Raw genomic sequence first — 6,208 nt, 5'->3', positions numbered from 1 at the left:
TTGATAATATGTGGTGTTTAAGGTTTGGTTACTTTTAACCTTGGCTTTAATCATGGTTACTTTGCTTGGCTAGAATTCATCCACACAAAATATCTCTTTAACCTCGCTTATCTCATCATCCCTATGTCACTTCCATGCCACATGTCTTTATCTTGTGGTTTGATGATGTCATAATCCTTGGCTTCTTGTACAAGCTTGTCTCTTGGTCGCTTATTTGTTTTACAGTTCACTTTACTCTCGTTCTCGTTAATTTTTTAAGGGATCATATTCGGGATCTCATTACTTGAACTTCCCTAAACCTTTCTTAATATTTTATATTCCTTAATGATCCTCTCCTATAATCCTTGAATTTGAATCCATGTAATAATGTTACCTTATACTTAATTCTTTCGGTATCTTGTGGATTTTCGGGAAAAATAAAAGTGTCCGGATTCGAATTCTGACGACATCTACATACACTCATTTACTTTATGGAATACTAATATGATCTCATAATTTCCATAACAGTACTCCTCTATGATATGGCCTGATAATTTTCCTTAATCAACATCATCAGCAAAAGTTAATATTCATCAGAGTTTTAAAAAAAATCCAAAAAATTGGGGTTATTACATTTGTGGCACTAGAGGTACACAGAAGTCATGGGTGATCATTGGTCCGATGCTTCGGGTGAAACCAATTAAATGTGCGGAAGAGCTCTTGACTTATTGTATGCAATTTACTGATGAGCAAAGGGGCTTTCAAGGAAGGCCTCTAACTATAGAGTGAGACTCCACCCAAATCTGCCATTACACTTGGTCCATACTAAACCCTTAGGGTTGTAGATGTAATAGATCTTCGACGTCAGAGAGTTTTAATCGAGAAACCAATGACCAAAGTGCCTAGCCATGTGTAGACCGAAATGATCTGGTGTTTTTTGTTGTTCCCACGAAGCGAATATTATTCGCCAAGAGAATTAAACGGGTGAACCACTTTTTGGCTTCGAATCCGCAATCGCTACATTCTAAAAGGTCTCAATCGTGTGTTAAATGGCTGTTTTGTTTCATTTTGTTACTAAAAACGGAGGAGGAAACTCACTACCAAATGTTTGGCAATCCTTAGTAGAGCTTATTTATGATTTCGTGTCGAACCCGGTAAATGAACAAATATGTGGTCTTTCCGGAAAGTGCTTTTTCTTGCAGTAGGGTAAGGATGACCCCGAACAAGAAGGAGCTCCTCTTGATGTGAGATCAGCAGCAAAAGAAGTGCTAGAAAGTCAGTAGAAGAGGGTGGGAGAAGTGCGAGAAGCAGGGGGCTGATAAACCAGAAATGGATCTCCCGTCGTCTCCACACTACAAGAAAAAGTTGAATAGACATCACACATTAGACATCGGTTGTGGATGCCACTAATGTTAAAAGAGGTAATAACATCACCCCGTATTTTTCTGATGTCTTTTTTATTTGAAGACATCGATTATTTAACAACCGATGTCTAAAGTTCTCTAAAATAAATCAGCGCCGGCCACTTCAATTTATTTCCCCCCTTAGTGAAATTTTACAAAACTTTCCCTCGTTTGATTGCCAATTATTCCCCCTGTCCAGAGAAACTAAAAACAAAAAAAGAAGAAGTAAATCTCTCCCAAATCTCTCTCTCGTCTCTCAACCCCCACTGAATCTCTCTCTCTCTCTCCCTCTCTCTCTCTCTCTCTCTTTCTCACTCGTCTCTCACCACTACAACCTTCGCTACTCTAATGGCCACCGCCACCAGCTCTGCTGTTTTAGTAACCACCATCTCCACCAGGTCTGATGGGTTCACCATCACAATCACCTTCACCGGTCTGCTAACAATCTCTTGGTATCTCCTTTACATGAATACTATTATGGTCTTCTCTGCTTTAACAGTTAAGTTTTTTAAAATCAAAACCCTAATTTCTTAAATTGGGGATTTTTAAAATCGAAACCCTAATTTTTTAAATAGGGGTTTTTAATTTTAATACTCTTTGTTGGTTATAAGGAATATGGTTTAGGTAATAATTAGCATGTTATTTTCGTTTACTTGGATTTATCTTTCATTAATTAATTTTTTAATTTTGTTTTTCTATATGATACAACTATTATTTGAGGTAATCTTTGATTTATATTTAAGGTACTTTGATTGTAGATGAAATCTTGGGTATAATCAAGGGAGTTGCAGTGAAAAGTGTTTACTTGTTTGTTATAGTTCCTGCATACACAGTTTATTTGGGTTGTTTTTATAATTGGACAAGTTTATATGGCAGCTCAGTGTTGGAAGAGGAGGAAGAGCGCGGAGTTGCGCACATTGTTGAGCATCTTGCTTTCAGTGCGACTAACAAGTACATGAATCATGATATTATAAAGTTTCTTGAAAGTGTTGGTGCAGAATTTGGGGCTTGTCAAAATGCAGTGACATCTTTTGATGAAACTGTTTATGAACTGTTTGTTCCAGTTGACAAGCCTGAAGTTTTACCTCAGGCTATATCTATACTGGCTGAATTCAGTTCAGAGGTAATAGTGACGTTTTGGTTTTTTATATAATTTAAGATTTTATCATATATCTTTATAGGTTCAACCTTATGCCTAGTACAGATTCGGGTATCATCAGATGATTTGGAGAAAGAAAGAGGAGCAGTTCTGGAAGAGTATAGAGGTACTAGAAATGTTAATGGAAGGATGCAGGAGGCAGATTGGGCGCTCATGATGGAAGGTTCAAAGGTCTAGTTGTTGGTACTTGTAATTCCAAATATTTTTAGCTATTATCTAGCACTTGTCGAACATTCTCTTAGCTTAATTAGAAAACAGATCCTGATCGACGTGCTCAGTAATCCTGATTTTTTAGTATGTCAGTTTAAGCTTATATGTATGTGATCCTCATTGTATTGTACAAGTTCGTTATGTGCTCCTTTTTATTTGTGAACGAACCTTATCTGTGCTTTTGCATTGGCATGCTCACTATTAGCCTAAGAATTGAAAGTAAGGTGATCAATTCTTTTTATCGTAGTACTTTTAATATAAGTTTGGTGTTTCCTGTTTGAATTAGGGTACAGTTGTAATTTATTGTGAGCATGATTTTGGGAACAATACATCTATATCTATATGAATACATCATATATGCTCATCAATGGTTGCAGTATGCCGAGCGTTTACCCATTGGACTGGAAAAGGTGATCCGAACTGTGTCTCCTGGGACTGTGAAACAGTTCTACAGGAAATGGTATCATCCGAAAAATATGGTTGTTGTAGCAATTGGAGATTTCGCTGATACATAGGTCTAGATTTCAAATCTGGCTATTTATCGCATACTTTGATATTTCATAACAGACGTGTATTTAATATATATGTTCTCACCGGAGTGAAAAAAATCTCCCGTTGGTCAAATTAAGCCTGGAAAGAATCTGTGTGTGTATTTGGAATGAATTGTGTCAAATCCAATCATGTCAGCTAGCTTAATAATACAGTATAATCCTTTGAAACACGGTGACTAATAATGCTGAGTTTTATTTTTTAATTATCTAATTCTCTCTTCCCTCGCTCGTCATAATCGATATAACAGATTGTTGTTGAGCTTATAAAGATGTATTTCGGGAATAAAATTTCAGCATCTGATCCTCCTCCTATACCACACTTTCTGGTTCCATCACACGAAGAGCCACGATATTCATGTTTGTTAGAATCTGAAGCTGCCGGGGTTAGTTTGTTGTGCATCATTTTTAACTATACTTCTTTTTAACCATGTATTTTCATGTTGGATGATCCTTTCCATGCAATAAGTCAGACAGTTCCTATCTTTAATTGGCCTTGAATAGTCTGCAGTGATGGTAAGCTGTAAGATGCCTGTGCTGGAGCTGAGGACTGTAAGGGATTACAGGGAATTACTTGTAGAGTGCATGTTCTTTCATGCTTTGAACCAAAGATTCTTTAAGATATCTCGCAAGAAGGATCTACCATATTTTTCATGCTCGGCTTCCGCTGATGTCCTCGTTCGACCAAGTAAGGCCTATATAATGACTTCGTCTTGCAAAGAGAAAGGAACTATAGAGGCCTTGGAATCAATGCTTACTGAGGTGTGCATTTTTATAAAACTGTTAAGTCTTTCTTATATTTCTTCTACTGATTTCTTATCTTTTAGGTTGCAAGGGTTCAGCTACATGGGTTTTCTAAGCGTGAAATAGTTATTGCTCGGGCGTTGTTATTGTCAGAAATCGAATATGCCTATTTGGAGCGGGATCAGATGCAGTCAACCAGCTTGCGAGATGAGTATTTGCAAGTATATTAATTCTCTGCCTTTGTCTAATGTTTTCTTTGTTGTTGTCAAGTTTGACCTTCCTACTCAACCTTTTCTTTGCCAGCATTTTCTTCATGATGAACCTGTCATTGCTGTCAAGTATGAAGCGCAGTTGCACAAAACTATATTACCCCATGAGTACATATTGATGTTTAGTGTTTTCTTCTATATATCCATAATTATTCCCTATAATTTCACTCTAGTTTAGTGTGAAAAACTAATTCTACACGTTTTGGCCAATTCGACTTGGATAAATATATCAGCTCATGAAGTAGTCCTATGCACCGCACTACTGATGTGATAATATTTTACCAGTTGCAAACTTTAAATAATTAAATTGTTGCCCAGCTCTCCTATATTATCCTTTCAATCTGATGTCATATATCTACTCTCTCCAAATTATAAAAAATGGACGGGATATAAATGAACGGAGTTCAATAGATATGCAGTGCTTAATAGTTGCTTCTCTCTGTGAGAAAGGTAAATTCTTAACTTTGATTTTTATTGTGTTTGGTCGCATCATATATGTTCTTTTCGTTGTAGCTGAGTAATAGGTCGTATAGTCTAAATTTTCTCTGATATGAATTCACCCAAACAATATTTCTAGAATTAGTTGCACAACAATTTTACTAGCTATCCTTCTTATTTTATTACCTTTATTTTTTGTCCTGCATCAAAGCTTCTTGTGTACTTTCTAATACCATCTTATTTCCTAGCTCTCTGATGTTGTAGATTCCATGGAGGTCAATATACAAAATGAAGAGTCTGTAACTACATGTACTTACTCTTATCTACATATTTATACTCTAATAAGCTAGAACAATGAGAGAGCACTAGTTTTAATAGTTTCATCTTGGGGAAAGTATAACATCGAAAGAAAAACTGAGAGTACAGTTTTTTAAATCAGCTCTTAAATTTGCAGAAAAAATACTGGGCCATGCTAAAGACCGCACAAAAGATCAGTGTCATGGATATATTGTTCTCTATCTTAGAGTTTGCTGCATCTTATAATTCATATACTAATCTCAGATCGCGAATGCACCACATTTCTGCTGAGAGGTATAAACTATAAATATGTTTTCTCTGTCCCTGCTTTGACTTTGGGTATACTCCATAAAAACCTTGAGCATCGTACTTCACTATTTTACAGGCCACCTTTAAATCTTTTTCGCCAAGAATTAGATGGAACATGCATCTATTTAGACGTGTTGCAGAAGTCAACTGGTGGACAAAACTCTAAAACACAGCGGGAACTTGGATCAAGTCTTCGTGAGAATGTAGATGCTTCACCAAAATATATAGATGATGAATTGATGGGAATAGCAGAAAACAAACTAGTATATTTTCAATATAAGATGCAGTTTATTTTGATGATGATAAAGGATCAGACTATGTATTTAAGCATGTATTCAAATCTATTATTTCTTTAGTTTACTTGAGTGCAAGTTCCATATATTTGATATATCTTAGTTACAAAAGCAATTGTACATCACTTTTAAAGAACAAAAACTGATGTCAAAAAAAGTTAATGTACATGCTTTTAGATAAAAAACTGATGTCAAAGACTGCCATGTTCAAGTATAAATTGAAAATAGACATCACTTTATTGGGGATAAAACTGATGTTTATGTGACAATATAGACATCACTTTTAAAGAAGAAAAACTAATTCAAAAAAGTTAATGTACATCGCTTTTAGATGAATAATTGATGTCAAAGACTAACATGTTCAAGTCTAAATTAAACATAGACAACACTTTGTTTGGGATAAAACTGATGTCTATGTGTCGATATAGATATCACCTTTCACTAAAGAAATCGATGTTTAATATCTGATTTTACATCACCTAAATGAAAATACTCGATGTCTATGTGAAAAAAAACATAGCTCGTAATATGTTTAATCTGTTGTAATAGGTGTAAAAAA

At 35.4% G+C, this 6,208-nt stretch overlaps 1 pseudogene; it reads left to right on the top strand.

The window, feature by feature from the left end:
* Positions 1-1,730: 1,730 nt before the first annotated feature.
* LOC141695766 (zinc protease PQQL-like) lies at positions 1,731-4,490 on the top strand (annotated as a pseudogene).
* Positions 4,491-6,208: the final 1,718 nt, after the last annotated feature.

The sequence above is a fragment of the Apium graveolens genome, chromosome 11 (assembly GCF_009905375.1).
Source record: "Apium graveolens cultivar Ventura chromosome 11, ASM990537v1, whole genome shotgun sequence".
Classification (NCBI taxonomy): Eukaryota; Viridiplantae; Streptophyta; class Magnoliopsida; order Apiales; family Apiaceae; genus Apium; species Apium graveolens.
Note: the sequence above shows the minus strand (reverse complement) of the source record. Positions and strands in the feature narration are given on the sequence as shown.